The 16,487-nt window shown below is 50.8% G+C and overlaps 1 protein-coding gene and 1 pseudogene across 1 annotated transcript in view; one reads left to right on the forward strand and one right to left on the reverse strand.

Moving 5' to 3' along the window:
• The first annotated feature begins 797 nt into the window (after nucleotides 1-797).
• The window catches only part of CAPN5 (calpain 5), a 56,126-nt gene continuing 40,436 nt past the window's right edge, over nucleotides 798-16,487 (forward strand). Inside the window, exon 1 of the mRNA XM_090265668.1 lies at nucleotides 798-977. The gene's annotated coding sequence lies outside the window, so the exon portion shown is untranslated. The remainder of the gene's footprint in view (nucleotides 978-16,487) is intronic.
• Nucleotides 15,426-16,345, reverse strand: LOC150018534 (ubiquitin-fold modifier 1 pseudogene; annotated as a pseudogene).

A 16,487-nucleotide genomic window follows, 5' to 3' on the forward strand; every position in this document is an offset into this window, starting at 1 on the left:
AGTCTGAGTGACTGAGAGATGAATGAAATTATGAACCGACGCTGGGAGCGATGAAGGGGGTGATAAATGGGCCTGAGTTTCTCCATCTGCGAAGCGGGCTGATACAGGCCTACGATGGCAAATCTGGCAAATCATAGCGTGTCTGCCCTGCGGTCCCAGATCTGTGAGGAGGAAGCCCTGAGCCCCGACGGTGTGCCAGAACTGGTCGTTCGGGAACCTTTTCAGCTGCATTCCTGGAAACCCCTCCTCAATGCTCAATATGGGCCTGGAGCCCGCTTTCCCCTTCTGACAAGGTCCCTCTTGGCACCTTCAGGGGTCTGGGTTCCCCTTCCTCCACCCTGAGCCCTGGGGATGGATATGGACATGGAGATGGGAAAGAGATGGGCGCACGCCTCTTCAAGTCCTTCTTTCTCCAGCCCCCTGCGTGGCCGTTGCCGAGCTCACTGTATAAGATGCGTACCTAAAGCTGGGCGGCCTGCACGCCTTCTGCGGGGCTTGCACGGAACCCTCGGGCACCTGCCGACCTGGGCTCAGCCCTGCGCGGCTCCTAAAGATATTCCACACAGGACAGAGTGAGGTTGGAAGGGAGGACAGAAGAACAGGGGCTTGATCGAGCCCACGGGAATTAGGCTGAGCCTCACGGGCTTCCAAACCCCCTTGTATTTCCCAGCGAGAACTCTGCAGCCACCTCCTGGCGGGTTAGCCTCACGGCGCGGCGCCAGCTCGCATGCGCAGCAACGCTGGTCCTTCCGCCCCACTGGAGACCACGCCTCTATCTCCAAATGGGCGGAGGCCGCGAGGCGGGGCAGGGTGGGCCGTAGTCCGGGAGTTCCAGCTCTAACCCCAGCCTTAGGCCAGCCCCAGCCGATCCCCGGCCGGAGCAGGAGGCTGCAGCCTGGAGCTCGTCCAAACTCCGCTCCGCTGCCGGTGCGGTGCCTGCATCCCAGAGTCCGGCTCGACCAGTGGCGGCGCGGCAGGTAGGAGGCGCTGCGCAGAGGGAGGCGTGTGTGCGCGCGCGCCTGTTCCTGTGTGTGTTTCGGAGGTGTGTGTGCAGGTGCAGCGCTGGCCAGTGCCTGCCCTCTGAGCACCGATCGGTGTGTGTGGGGGGTGCATACCCCGCACGCCGGCGAGGAAGGGGATGAGCGCTGGTTTTCAGCCCCGGGAGGCGGGAGCCTGGAGGATCCGGCGGGGCACCCGGGGTTTGTCTCCACCCAACCCAACCCTCCACCCAGCAGGTAGGGGCCTCTCGGCCCCTCCCCCCCAACACCCTCCCCTCCCGCATCCCGGAGTTCTGGGACAAGTTTCCTAGTTCTGACGCTCAGAGGTTGAACCCCCGGGACTTGACCATCTCTTCCTCACAATCTCCCTTCCTGTTCCCTTTCCAGCCGTCAATTCCAAGTCCCCTTCTTGGTGCCCTCCCTCCTTCCCATCCCCCGTCCCGAAAGGCTTGGGAAAGGGGGCAAAACAGATTCTCTTCCTGACCCTCTTGTGTTGTTGAACAGGGACCTTTTTCCTGGGCTGCGGGCTTGAGTGTGGTGGAGAGATCTGGGGAGATCTGGAAGAGAGTGGATCTTGGGCTTCTCTGATCCTGCCTCCGCCCTTCAGAATTGAGAGTCTGGGGAGACCCTCCTGGGGTCCAGAGGTGAAGGAGGACAAATCATTCTCAGGTGCCAGGTTCTATCCAGGCTTCGTTCATGTGGTGGGATTCTCATGCCATGCCCCCTCCCCCAACCGACCCCACAGGAATGAGGAAAGTGGGCACAAAGGGGTGAAGTGAGCTACTGTCAGGGGTGTTCAGTCAGAATTTGAACCTGGGTCACCTGGCTCTCAAGCCAGAATCTCCTGGCACCTGCCATGGAGAGAGAAGTACCAGGGGAAACTACTAAGTAGGATTCTAGGGATGGAGAAATCTGAGTAGACTGCCTGGAAGAGAGGGATTTGAGGGTGGGGTTCAGCCTAACTCGGAGTGTGAGGCCTCCTGAGCAAACCACTGTGTTCAGTTGCAAAGATTGACACTCCCAGGGTCTGGGGGCCTCGTCCTTGCTTCAGTCCCCAAGTCCTGGGGTGGCGGTGGGAGGCCTGGCTACTTTCCCTGGCGGAGGGACTGGGTGGGGTAGGGTGGGCCCAGCTGCTGCTGCTTCAGGCCTGGCTGGCCAGAGCTGGGTGCCAGGCCAAAGAGGTGCTCTGGCAGGGTTATGCCCTGAGGCAAATGGGTCAACAGATAAGCCCTTGCCCAGGGTTACATTCCTTGCTGGGAGCCAAGGCAGGGGTAGGGGTGGTTGTGGGGCATTCCTTGCCTGGGTGCTGGGGGGGATTTCATTTTGGATCTATGGGTGCTGGGTCTCCAGGGATGAAAAGTTCACCAAGAAGAAGAGTGCAGGGCACTGCAGGCCCAGGGTAAAGGCCTGGAGGAGTCAAACTGAATGATGATCTGTGGGGAGGGGCATTAAATAGATGTGTGTCTGAAAAAGGTCAGCTTTGGCCACTGTAGTGGGTGGGTCCTATGGAGGGCAGTGGGGCGGAGGCCAGAGCTCCCCAGATCCCCACCTTCCACCGCTCCAGCTCCCCACTGAAGGGGCTCTGATACCAGTTCCCAGAATAGGGGTGGGTGTGAATAGGGGTGCTCAGGGGCTGCACATGGCCCCAGCTTGGGAAAAGGGGGGGCGTTGAAATGGGGTCACAGCCAGCGGTGGGGTAGGTCTGGGAGATGTTGATAAGGTGGTGGTTGGACACTGTGGTTGTGATCGTTTGGGGGTGACATCCAGGACACTGCTCCCAGGCCAGTGCTGTCTGGCTGCTTCTGCCTCTGCTGTTCCTGCGGGCTTTCGGGACAGCCCTGAAGTTCTGGTCCCTGAGCAGGAGGCCCTCCTGAGCCTGCCGTGGGCATAAGGAAACCTCTGTCCTACCTGTGTCTAAGTTGCTCCCTTGCTGAGACTGGCTCTGTGCGTGACCTTGAGGCAGGGGACTTGCCCAGTGAGTCTCAGTTTCCTCACGTGTGAAATGGGGATAAATGCTGCCTCGTCACAGGAATTAGGGGGTGATGATTAAGTTAAATAGTGTCACTAATGTGCTTTACCAGTACATGGTGTTTGGTGGCTGTTACAATAAATGTAATTAACAATCAGCATCAAATAGTCTCTTCTTCCCGAGGTGGTGGGGGACCACCCAGAGGAAAGAGGGGTTTGGGAGAAGAAGGGTGAAAGGAAATGGGGTCTCTCATGAACATGGAAGCCCCTCTTGGTGTCAATGAGTGTGACCCTCCCAGAGCCCCGCAGTGGGTGGTCTCTCTATCTGCCTGACCCAGTCTCTGGGCCTCCCAGAGGCTCCTAACCCTAAATGTCATAACAAAAAGCTCACAGCAGAGGGCAGGTCTGCAAACCTCCCAGCCCCATGCAGCTTCCCAGCCATCTGGGGCCTGGACAGATGTGGACATCTGTCTGTCTGTCTATAGCTGGTCTTCTCACCCAGCCCCAGCCCTTTTCTGCCCCCATGTCTTCAAGTGTTGTGAGTGCCTTTAGAGCCCCCTCTCCGACCCCTCAGGCCCCTCCAGAGACCTCTTCTTTTCTTCATGCCTTACCCTTCCTGCTCAAAACATTCCTTGGCTGGCAGAGGCCCCTCCAGTCTCTCCTTCAACTCCTCCCAGTCCCCTGCCCCCCAGCTTCTCTTCTCTGGGTTGATGTGATGTCCTGGGCTTGTCTGGCTTCAGTTCAGGCCAAGCTGCCCACTTCCCTTTGGCCTCTGGCCTTGCCTTTCCCTGTTCATTGAAGGCAACATGGGCTACACCCCTCTGGGGTTCTAAACCAGGATGATTTAGGAAGCCAGCCTTGGGCTTGGACCTGGGAAGTTATGGAATGTGAGCATTTGCTTGCAGCAGGGACCTGAGTTACTGCTGCCCAGTTCTAGTTGTTCAGGGGTATGTTTCTAGGGTTAGCTTTCCTGGGGCCCCGGATGTGAGGCTGCCAGTGGCTGAGGCTGTGGTGGCCTGGGGGTGTGGGCCGTGGTTTTCTGCCACAGTGGGGCATGTGGCCAGTCATGGGAGGAGGGGCTGGTGGCCAGAGCAGACAAATCCCCCCGTTGGTCCCCAGCTGGTCATCACTGTTGGGGTGTTGGGGTGTCCCCAGTGATAGCCACAGGGTCTTGAGGTCTCCAGGACAAAAGGCAGCTGCTGGCCTGCTCTGCCTGCCCCTGCCCCACCAGCCCCTGTGCCAGTACCCCCACCCCCGCCCCCATGTGACCTGCCAGTCAGTGAGGTGGGACCCAACTGGCTTGTTACTAATAGTACTAACTAAGACACTGAATTTGGGGTGACTTTGTTTTACATTGGAGCAATTCAAGGTGTAATAAGGTCGTCCTCACTTGCTTGCTCACTTCTTTGAGCAGGAGAGAGGAGTGAGGCCACGTTCCCGGAGCCCACACTGCTCTCCATGGACTGTAGTGGTTCTCCACCACTTCGGTGACAGATTAACACACACTGAGTGGCTGAAGACAACGCGGCTGTTTTCTCTCACAGTTTGGGAGGTCAGGAGCCTCAAATGAGTTGGATCTTGTGGGACTAAAATCAAGGTGTCGGCGGCTGGTTCCTTCTGGAGGCTGCAGGGGGAATCTGGTCCTTATCTCTCCAGTTTGGGTGGCGGCTGGCATTCCCGTGACCTCCGCAGCCCACGCTCCTCTCCCTTGGCCTTGTGGCGTCCAGTCTCCCTGTGCTGCCTCCTTCTAAGAACACTGTGACTACGCTTAGGGCCTGCCTGGGTCATCCAGGATGATTGCCCATCTTAAAATCCTTAATGACATCTCCAAAGTCCCTTTTGCCGTATCAGGTAACATTTGCTGTTTGAGGGAGTAGGATGTTGGTATCTTCGGGGGTTGTTATTCTGCCTACCTGAGGAACCAACTGCAGTGCCACTGTGGGCCCCTTTCCCAGGGACCCCCTCCTGGGTGCCCACAGCTGCTGGCTTCTTCCCCCGTGAACTCATTTTCAGTGTCTGTCCCGTCCAGCCTGGGAGCTGTCGTGGGCAGGCCTGGGCCTACTGCAGCTCTGGCCCCAGAGTCCAGCCTGAGACCAGGGTAGCCAGAGCTCAGGGACATTTGGAAGAGAGGAATGTCCCCATCCGTGGGTTGCCCCAATGACCAGACCTAGTCGTGCATTTTACTGTATGTTAGGCCTTCGACAGTGGAACAGCGCTCATTCCAGATATTCCTTCAACAAGCCCAGTGCTCTTCAGGGGGGATCGCTTGATGCCCACCATCATCCTGTGAGGGCTGGGGTTGTGTGGGAGCCCCGTTCTGTAGACCGAAGGCCGGTTGGAGCTACATTCTGCCTGCAGCAGAGGTGTGTGAGGGGAGCAAGGTGCGGCAGGTTGGGCAAGTAGAGAGGAGAAGATCTCCATTTCACAGATGAGAAATCTGAGGCCCAAAGAAGGTTATTTATTGTATTGCATTTTCTGGGCCTCTGTGTCCCCATCTGAGGGTGAGATGGGGATGGGATATTCTGAAGCTCTGATTGGTCCCCTGCCTGGGCACTGGCCTTCAAGGTTCCCACAGGCACTGCCACAGAGCAGTGCCCGGAGCCTAGAAGTTCTGCCAACACACCCCTTGCGTGCAGGTGGCAAGCCTCCTGGGGCCTCCGAGGAAGAACCCCAGCCAAACCTGCACAGAGCCGGCAGCCTGAATGCAGCCCACCCGGCCCCAGTGTGGGTCTTTGGTACATCCCTACAACCAAGGCCATGCCGTATGGAGCCCTGCTTCTCTCTTGGGGGCCATTTTCATAGCCTGGTTGCTCTGCCTGCATCCTGGCCTCCTCTCTATCCCTCTTCTTGTGAGCCGTCCAGTAGCCTGGTTCACACTCTCGCCGATTCCACGTCCTTGGCCTGGCTCTCAGGGCTGCCACAACCCGGCTGTGGCGGTGTTTCTGTGCTAGCCCCTTCTTCCTTCTTTTCTCTTCCCTGCCCCCTTCCTTCTAGAATATTCCATCCTCCAAACCTTCCACTTTCATCTCCTGAAATTGCTGTCCATCCTTTGAGGTCCTGCATAGATGCCGGCTTCTCCATGCCCCATCTGAGTGAATCACTCCCCTTTGAGAGCTGATCTCTCAGCCTTGTATTGAGATGGCTGTCTCTCCTCTACCAGGCTGACCTCCAGGGCAGAGCCCTGTCTGACTCCTCGCTGTGCCTTGTCCAGGCCCAGAGCAGGCACGGGTGCAGGAGCAGGAATCCCAGGAGCTGGTGAACACGTCACTGTGCAGTGAGAACAGTACAGCTCATTTCTGAGGGTGTGCAGGGGCTTGACCTCGGAATCAAGCCTCAGTTCCCCTGTCTGAGAAATGGGCACCTTTTCACTAGGTTTCCAACCTTGAGGCGCAGAGGCAGGTGCTGCCAGGGGCAGAGACTTCCCTTGCAGGGAGCTGGAAAAGAGGCTGTCTGGTGACAAACCCTGCAGATTGGGAAAGAGCAAGAAGTGTCCCCTTCCCCACCGTTTGATGGTCAGAACCGAGAGGCCAGAGAGGGTAGGAGGTTGCCTGGGGTTCACACAGCACAATGGAACAGAGATGGCTTTAGTGACCTGATCAAGTCTCATTTTGTCAGGTTATTTTTCCTGTGGGGAGTAGCAACACCTGCGACCTGAAGCTCCAGTCCCCACCCCCTGCCCACAGGACAGAGAACAGCCCCTGCTGGAGGCACTAAGCTGCACCTGCCCCTCCCTGGGCAGCTTCTGGGCAGGATGTGGCACTGGGCTGGGAGCCCCGCCGCAGGGCTGTCACTGCCTGGGTTTCTGTGATGGGGACTTTCAGTGCTCACACCAGCCAGGCCGCTTGCCCGCTTGAGGCTGAAGTTTAGCCACTCCCTGTTTGGGGAAGCCCCAGCCTCCAAGCCTGCAGCCAAGTTCCCCTCTTTTTCCTGTTCCTGCCCTTGCTGGAGCCCTCGCTGGGACATGCTTTGGGAGGTTTGTCTCCCAGGTATGCCCCCCGCCTGCCCAGCCCCCACCCTCCAACACTCTGGGATGAGACCCAAATCCCAGTGAAGAACAGCTGTGGGGCAGAGGTCTTGGTCTCAGCCCAGGCACACACCAGGCGGTCCTGGAGGCTGGATTTTCCCCTCAAACGCTGCCAGGGGAACTCAGTGCCTCAGGACCACTGGCCCCTAGGACCAGTGAGAAACCCTGCACCCCAGCCCCCTGGCCCTGCCCTCCAGGCCTTTTGTGTCTCTCAGCAGGGGGCTGTTTGTCAGGTTTGTGTGCTGGAAAGATGACTGCAGCTGGGTGGAGACTGATTGGCCATCGACGGAGCGATAAGGGGAGGGGAGGGGAGGAGAAAAACAGGATTCCCCAGCCCCGGTGCCAGCCTGCCTAGCGTTGGCTGGACTGACTCACAGGGCCTGGCCCCTCGCTCTGCTGGCGGAGCCTGGAGCCCGGTGGCCCCAGCCCAGCTCTCCCTCTGCATCTCCTCCCCCACCCTGCCGTCCCTTGCTCAGTACACAGTACAAGGGGGGAGACGGGGTCCTGGGAGGCCAAACGTACCCACCATAGGACAGAGATACACGTTAAGCATGCTATTGAAATGGCGGTGTGTGGGGCAAGAGGAGGATGGGACACAAGGGAATGAAGACATTGGCAAAAACAAAATAAAAAACAAAACCCACTCAGATAACCAGGAAGTTCCTGCCCTTCCCATGCCCTGCCCCACCCCCACTGGCCTGACTCCCTGCCTCAGCCCATTTGCACAGCCTCTGACCCTTGTGTCACCCCCTAGCCCCTCCCCGCGCCCTGTGCCCTCAGCAAGCGCCCTGCAGAGCTGGTCCTCTCAGCTTTCCCGGCTGTTACTCGGAGCTTTGCCGCCTTCCCTTCGCCTCCTGTGCACCCTGCCTGCTCTCCCCTGTGATCCCGGCCTAGCGCCTTCAAGGCCCGCTCAGGTTCCATCTTGAAGAGCCACTACCGTTCTTCCCGCCCCTATAACCCTCCCGGCCCTGTGCCTTACTCCTAGAAGTGCTGACCACGGTGTCGCTGGTTTAGCTCTTGGACCCTGGGCTCCTTCTCCCCTGAACTGCCTTAAGGACCTGTCCCCTCTCCTGCCAGCTCAGGGCCAGCCCAGAAGGGTATCAGGGAAGATGTGCATGTTGTTAATTGACTGTGCCCCTGAATTATAATAAGACACAGCTATTCAGCTTTCCCTTATTATGTGGCAAAGGGGAGGGGGGCCTGTTCCTGGAAGTGGGGTATAGTGCGAGGTGCAGGAAGGGAGGGGAGGGGGGCTTTATTGCCACGGTATGGGTGTGGGGCATCACTGGCTCCTCCACTGTCACTGGATGATACCCACTCTGCTGGTCCCATGCTGGACAATGGGGTACAGAGGAGCTCGCCCAGCAGGCCGTCCTTTCTTCTCTCTTTCACCCCGACACTGGCTGGCCACAGAGTTGAGTCTCCTGCCCACATAGCTCTAGACCCTGTCTGTTCACCATTCACACATGAGTCTACACGTTCAAGTTCTACGGTCTGCCTTTCTGCTCTAGTCTGGTCCTTTTCTAGAGCATTCTTTCGTGGCAGCCAATGGATCTCAAGTCTCTCCCCTGCTCAGCACCCTTCCCCAGCTCTCTGTCACCTCAGGAGGAGGCTCCAGGACCTCTGACTGGGAGCCTGTGTGTGGCCCACCCCTCTTCACCCTGCGTCAGATCAGTTCCTCTTGGGGCGAGCCCTTCTCTTGCGAATGGTCCCTGGCTGGCTGGCACCCCCGTCAGATGCAGAGGAAACCTTGAAAGTAGGTGTGTGCCCTGTTGGAGTGAGGGGACACCCCTTCATCTTGTGGGACCCTCTCTTGGACTTGAGCACTCCAAGTGTGAAAGCCACAGTGTTCTTAGAGATGGAGGAGACTTGCAGAAAGTCACACCCTGTGTGTGACAAGGCCAGGCCAGTGCACTGACCCAGCCTGGGGCTTCTTCCCTCCAGGTATGTAGTGTCCAGCAGGACAGAATGGGAGCTATGAGGGGCCCAGAACTGGTGGGATCGGGGTCCCCGGATTCAGCCAATTTTTCTGGCCAGGGCCACTGCACTGACTTTTAAACAAACTTTTTATTGAAAACATAAAGAACAGTGCATAAATCATAGGTGCACAGCTCAGTGACCACACCATATAGCCACCTCCCAGATCAAGGAGCGGTGTTACCAGAACCCCGGAGCCCTCTCATTTCCCTTCAGTCACTAACCCCAAAGGTAGCTACTCTCTTGCTTTCTCTTCTTTATAGATGTGTTATGTCTGCTTTTCAATTTTGCATAAATGGAATCGCAGTTTTGCTTTTCCTGTTTGATATTATGCTTGTGAGACCCATCCATGGATTTTCATACAACAATATTTGTTCATTTTCTTTACTGTATAATACTTCATTACAACAACATATTTATCCTTTCTTCTCTTGTACTTTTGGGTTGTTTCTCATTTTCAGCCAAAACAAATACTACTGTGATAAAATTCTTGTACGTGTTTTTTTGGTGAATAGGTGCATGCATTTCTGTTCAGTATTACTTTGGAGTAGAATCACTGAATGATAGAGTATGTGTTTGTGCAGCTTTGGATATGGTCAAACAATTTAGCGAAGTGATCGTACCAATGTATACTCTCTCCCCTAATGTAGAAGATCTACTTGGGAGTATGTGTGTATGTGTGTGGTGTTTTTTACTTTGGCTATTCTAGTTGGGGTATGTAGAGCTATGTTATTGTGTATTTTTTAAAATTTAATCCTGGAGGTGGGGAGGCAGAGAGAGAGAGAGACAGAGAGAAACATCAATTTGTTTTTTCATTCATTAGTTGTCCTGACCGGGGATTGAACCCGCAACCTTGGCACATGGGGACAGTGCTCTAACCAAATGAGCTACTTAGCCAGGGCTCGTCATGTTTCTAATGTGCATTTATTTCCTTGATGATTAGTGATGTCAAGCACATTTTCTTTCCATTTATTAGCCATTTGAACATGCTCTTTTACTACTGTCTTCTTCAAAAAGCCTTATTGTTTTATTTTTCAGTTGGATTTGCTCTCTGCATGGAATTGTAAAGTAAAGCTTTTTCTATACAGATAGCTAATTGACCCATCCTTCCCCCAGTGCCCTGTAGTGTCACCTTTATTATAAATCAGGTGTCTGTCTACTTGTAGCCCCTGTCTGGGCTTTCTGTTCAGTTGCATTGGTCTGTTTGTCAACTCTTCACCAATCCCACACTGTGTCAATTACCAGAGCTTTGTGATAGGTCTTGTTAATGGTTAGTGTGAGTCCTCCAGCTGTTCTTCAAATGGTCTTGGTTACTCGTGGCCGTCTGTGTGCTGGCCCCAATATCTCACCTCTTAAAGGAGATCCCCAAGGCTCAGAGAGGTCAGGTGACTTGGTCCGGCTTCTCAGCCTTGACTCTGCAGCACCCTGTCCTCTGACGCTTGGTGTCATGCTAAGGTTTCCGCCTACACCAGTAGGAACATAATAGGTTGTTTAAAAATCGACTTCCTTTTTCCTTGTTTCTTAAAGGAAAATGTGTATCTACTGCAAATGGAAATTTACTACTACTCTCTGTAACTACAGGGTAACTGCAAGAATCTTAAAAATCAATTCAATTCCTGCCAGGTGCTGTGGCTCTGAGCCAGAAGCCCACTTCTCCCTTGTTACCTAGGTGGGCAAAGGCTGTGAAGGACTGAAGACTTGCTGGACCGAACTGAGTTCTTGAGGGAGAAATGCCTGGAGAACAACTTTCTTACTGACTTCTTTATTGCCACATCAGTGTACGCCCTAACACAATAACAGAATTAACCCAGGGCTCTGCTTGGAGAAGCCCTGATGTGATAGGGAGTCTGGAAGCTTGGGATCCAACTCACATGACACAGATTTGTGTGTGTGTGTGTGTGTGTGTACTGATTAAAAGCTTTAGTAAAATAAGAGTAGAAAATATGGTTTATAGTCTAAAAATGTGTTTTCATAAGACAGTGTGCCAATAATGCATTTAAACTAAGTATTTCAAAACATTCTGCACAAAGAACTTACAGAGCGTATTTATTTAATAAGAAAATATCTAGGACTTCCGGTCAAGATGGAGGCATAGGTAGACACCCTTCACCTCCTCATGCAACCACAAGAAAAAATTATAACTAATCTCAAAACAAAAACACCCAGAACTGCCAGAAAATTGAACTGTATGAAAGTCTGACAACCAAGAATTTTAAGAAGCCACATTCATGCAGACGGGTAAGAGGGGTAGAGACCCGGAGTTGAGGCAGAGAGAACATGGTGTGGTGTGGAGAGGCAGCGGTGGTGGCTCGGGCAGTCCCACATCATGTGAGGTGAATAAAATCGGGAGGGATACCTTGGGAGTGAGTGATCCCAGGCCTGGGCCAGACTGCACAGCCCAGGGTTCCATCGCCTGGAAGATAAAGCCCCATAACTTCTGGCAGTAAAAATCAGTGGGGGCTGGGGTGGTGGAAGAAACTGCTGGTTTATCAGGAGAGCCCATTTAACCCTTTGAGTGCCATGCGTAATTCGAAATTTGGATCAACATGAGAAAAAATTATATGAATATATAACCTGAGGTACAAAAAAAGAAAACAAAACATAGAATACAAATTATTCCATTGTTATTTACATTTATAGCCGTCAAAAAAAGAGTCGCTGGGAGCGACGCTGGCACTTTTGGGAAAATTTGTCAGCGTCGCTCACAGCAGTTAAAGGGCCCAAATAGACTTAGAACATACGCAAACCCACCAACTCAGGGAATCACCACCAGCGCAACAGCTAGAAGGGCGCCAGTCACATATGGGAAGTGGGTGGAGTGACTAAAAATGGGGCAAGTGATGGGCAAACCTCCAGAAACCAGGCAGCAGCACTGTCCCCTTCATGACGCCCCACCCCACAGAACTGTAAAGGGGTGAAGCGGCTTGCCGCACCCTGGTAAATATCTAAGGCTCTGCCCCATACAACTTAACAGATGCACTAAGACAGGGAGTCAAAGCATCTCTATCTAGTACACAGAAACAAATACAAGGAGGCTGCCAAATTGAGGAGACAAAGAAATATGGCCCAAATGAAAGAACAGAACAAAACCCCAGAAAAAGAGGTAAACAAAACAGAGACAGCCAACCTGTCAGATTTGGAATTCAAAACACTGGTGATAAGGATGCTCAGAGAACTCTCTGAATACAGCAAATGATAAGGGAAGAAATGAAGGTTGCACACACTAAATGAAATAAAGTCTACAGGGAACCAACCATCAAGGGAAGGAAGCGGGGATTCAAATCAATGATTGGGAACATAAGGAAGAAATAAACATTCAACTAGAACAGAAAGAAGAAATAAGAATTCAAAAAAATGAGAGATTAAGAAGATTCTGGGACATCTCCAAAATGTCAGCATCCAAATCATAGGGGTGCCAGAAGGAGAAGAGGACGAGCAAGAAATTGAAAGCTTATTTGAAAAAATAATGAAAGAAAACTTCCCTAATCTGGCAAAGGAAATAGACATACAAGTCCAGGAAGTATAGAGAGTCCCAAACAAGCTAGACACAAAGAGGACCACACCAAGACACGTCATAATGAAAATGCCAAAGGTTAAAAATAAAATGAGAGTCTTAAAAGCAGCAAGAGAAAAGCAGAGAGTTATCTACAAAGGAGTTCCCATAAGACTGTCAGCTGATTTCTCAAAAGAAACTTTGCTGTCAAAAAGAGGCTGGCAAGAAGTATTCAAAGTAATGAAAAGCAAAGACCTACAACCTAGGTTACTCTATCGAGCAAAGCTATCATTTGGAATGGAAGGGCAGATGAAGTGCTTCCCAGACAAGGTAAAGCTGAAGGAGTTCATCATCACCAAGCCCTTATTATATGAAATTTTAAAGGAACTTATTTAAGAAAAAGACCAAAACTATGAACACTAAAATGACAACAAACTCACAAGTATCAACAACTGAATCTAAAAAATAAGAACAAAATCCAACTAAGCAAACAACCAGAAGAGGAACAGAATCATAGGTATGGGGATCATTTGGAGGATTATCAGCTGGGAGGGGGAAGGGGGAGAATGGAGGAAACGGTGCAGGGATTAAGAAGCATAATTGGTTGGTACAAAATAGACAGGGGGATGTTAAAAATAGTATAGGAAATGGAGTAGCCAAAGAACTTACATACACGACCTATGGACATGAACTCAGGGTGGAGGGATTGCTGGAGGGAAGGGAGATACCAGGTTGAGAGAGTCAAAGAGGGAAAGACAGAGACAGCTGTAATAGCATAATCAATAAAATATACTTAAAGAAAAGAAATGAAAAAAGGGAAATGTCTAGTCCTTTAAGAAAATGTTTTTAAGGACATAACTATAATAAAAATTTCAAAACTACAGGATAACAATATTAAATAAATTATGGCACAGGATATTGTGAACTTTTTAATGTAACACAGCAGGCAGATTTTGTGCTAGAAACAGAATTTGGGGGAAACTAAGTTAAACAAAAAATTCAGAGAATGGGTATTCATAAATTTCTGGTTAACTGAGGCTTAATATTGTTAAGTTGGTCTTTGAACATCAAATTTTGCTTATAAAAATAAAAACGTCTCCAAACAGCAGAAGTATTCTTTCCCACCTCAGCAAAGATTTTTTTCTTCTACAGTTTAGAGTTCTGCTGTTCATTTATCAAATATATGAACAATATCTGGTTAATTTCTTAAACTTAACTGCCAGTGTCACCCTTCAGATGATGATTTTGTTGCTTTTTTTTTTTTTTTTAACTTTTTTTCCCAGTGAACCTGGGGCCTCTGGTAGAGAACATGTTGAAACATGCTTAGATAAAAGTTGGTCTTAGAGATATTTTATTCATAAATAATTCAGCAAGTATTTATTGAAAACCTAGTCCCTTTCAGGATCTAGTGAGAGCAGGACAGACAGAAGGCCTGCCTCCGGGGAGCTCACCATCCAGAATGCAGCAAATTGAGCTCTGGTTCTGAATCACAAGGAGCCTTCATTTCATTTTAAAGATTTGCATAGATATTGATTTCCTCTGTAAGGGCCAATAAAACATCCCTGGTGCATATCGCCTGTTACACTCTCATAAAGGAAATTTTGAAATCTGCGTGTTGACAAGGCCTGTACTCTGCCTTCTCCAGTTGCCTTCCGCTCCTTATGACCATGTCACGTCCCCTTCAGCCTCCCAACGTGGCCTCTGCACCTTTGCCTGTCCCCTGGCTCCCCCCGTGACTCTGTGCTGCAGCCTTCTGTCTGTGTCACTGTTGGTTTTTGTTTTTTTTTCCTCCTTACTAGAAGCTGGTCACCTGGGCTTCCCCATCTTCCCTTTACTGGCTTCTCATTTGCTTAACTAATCTTAACACTTTCTTAGATGTTGGGCTTTCAGTGAGTATAATTAATCAGCATTTCCAATGAACATTTTCTTGAGCTTTGTTGTGAACGTAAGGTCTTCTTTACAATACTGTCTTCCTGAATGCTATTTAGAAATATTATCCTTAAAAATAAAAAAGACAATGTTTCTTGAGAAGTCCTGTTTTAAAGGCTGTATTAAGAGAGACTGGTAAAGGAATGCATAACTCAGCTAAGGATGCTTCTACTTTATTTTCATTTCTTATCATTATAAGAATTGGATTCTGCAAGATCACCGTTAAAAACTCTTTGGTATGAGATATCAATTTACACATAAGGGCAAAATCAAACATTCAGTTTTTGACTCTGCTCTTTGATATTAAATTAAAATTGGCATTAATCCAGGAAGCTTGTAACATAAAAAAAAAAGCCCTGTGTGATGAAACGTTAAGACAGCCATGGCCGGTGGCTCCGTTGGTTTGAGTGTCACCTGGACACCAAAAGGTTTCAGGTTTGAATCCTGGTGAGGGCACACACCTAGGCTGTAGGTTGAGTCCCTGGTAGGATCTTGTGTGGGAGGCAACTGATGGATATTTCTCTCTTACACCAATGTCTCTCTCTCTCCAATCAATAAACATATACTCCGGTAAGGATTAAAAAAAATGTTAAGGTAGTTATCATAAATGATATATCATTAAGAATTCAACAATTTTTGAGTCTGCAAGTCAGATGCTGTCAAGCAAACTGCCACGTCTAGTCCTCAATCCTTTAAAATTTTTAACTTAAAGACAAACCAGAAAGGTTCAATTAATTTGAATTTTCCATATGTTCTCAGAAAGACTTATCAGAAGTCTGATAAGTGTGCTGTGAGGCAACAACGAAAGACTAGGCCTGCTGTGGAGAAGGTAATGCAAAAGCATTCCGTCCTCACGTGAAGGGTGGGAGTAACAAGAAGGGACATTGGGTCATCCACCATTGGTGTCTTCATAACATTTTGAATGCCTGATTTCAGTTTTACAATAACAACACCAATATTTATTTTGAAAGGTAATCCTACCTTCCAAGTAGCGGAGCGGAGTTTAACAACTTCTAACACCATCTCTAGGACTAATTCACAGTTCTGAACCATGCTTTAAGAAAACATTTCCAGCGGTCTGGGCAGGATTTATTCCTATCCTATCATTGGTAATCATTGCAGTTGTGGCTGCAGGAACTTTAAATTCTTCCATTGCAAACCTTAAGACAGCTGTGAAAGGGGTACTTTCCGGACCACCTAGTAGTCCTGTGTGCGGCAGCCATGGGTCGGATATCAGCACGATCTTAAAGGAAACCTTCCACGTGGTGTAGTTGGTCTGAGCAGAGACCACCAACGAGCGGCAGCTTTTGGACACGTTCCTTGATGTTCTCATTTATAAAACGGGACTAAAGCTCTCTGCCCTGTTTCCTTCTGGCTTTGGTGGCTGTCATGACCAGGGATGGCTCACTGGTGTCAGCTGCCTCCTGCAGCTGGCTCAGTGTGGCCGGCTGCAAGACGAGCCCTTTCCCTTCCCGGCCTATCTGCACTACCTCCAGCAGACCAGGCCACAGCCTCCTGGAAGGCAGGGCACAACATTTCCAAGGTGAGGACAGAGGCTCCTGTAGGGCAGGCCCATGGCAGATGCCACTTTCCTACTTTGCCACCTTAGAAGCTGGAACCAGGTGGGGCTGGTGGCAGCTCAGAGGGTTAGGGACTTCCCCAAGGACACACAGTTCTAAGTGGTGCAGCTGGGACTTAAACTCCGGTCTGACTGACCTGCTGGAAGACTGGATCCTCTGACCTCCCTGGCAAGCCCTCGTTCTGACCCAGCTCAGTTCCCCACGCTCAGTCCACAGGGCCCACCGTGCTGGGCTGGGTCTGAATTGCTTTGCACGTTCCTGCTGGGAGCCTTTTCTTGAGCTGCTGCTCCTTCTGCCTGGAAGTGGCCGTCTCTCCTAAAGCATCTGACTCCTGGGGCCAGGCCTTTGTGTCCCTCTTAAATGACAGATTTTTCATTTTGCCCTGTATTCATGAAGGTCGCTGGAAACCCTGAATTTTGGTAACCCTCCTGGTCAGAGTCTGGAAACTTTGTAGATGTACCCAGATGTCACTATAGACATCCTCCAGGAGCACAGTGCATGAAAGTGGACAAAGTGCT

Source organism: Furipterus horrens, unplaced genomic scaffold, assembly GCF_987537825.1.
Source record: "Furipterus horrens unplaced genomic scaffold, mFurHor1.1.pri manual_scaffold_2, whole genome shotgun sequence".
Taxonomy (NCBI): Eukaryota; Metazoa; Chordata; class Mammalia; order Chiroptera; family Furipteridae; genus Furipterus; species Furipterus horrens.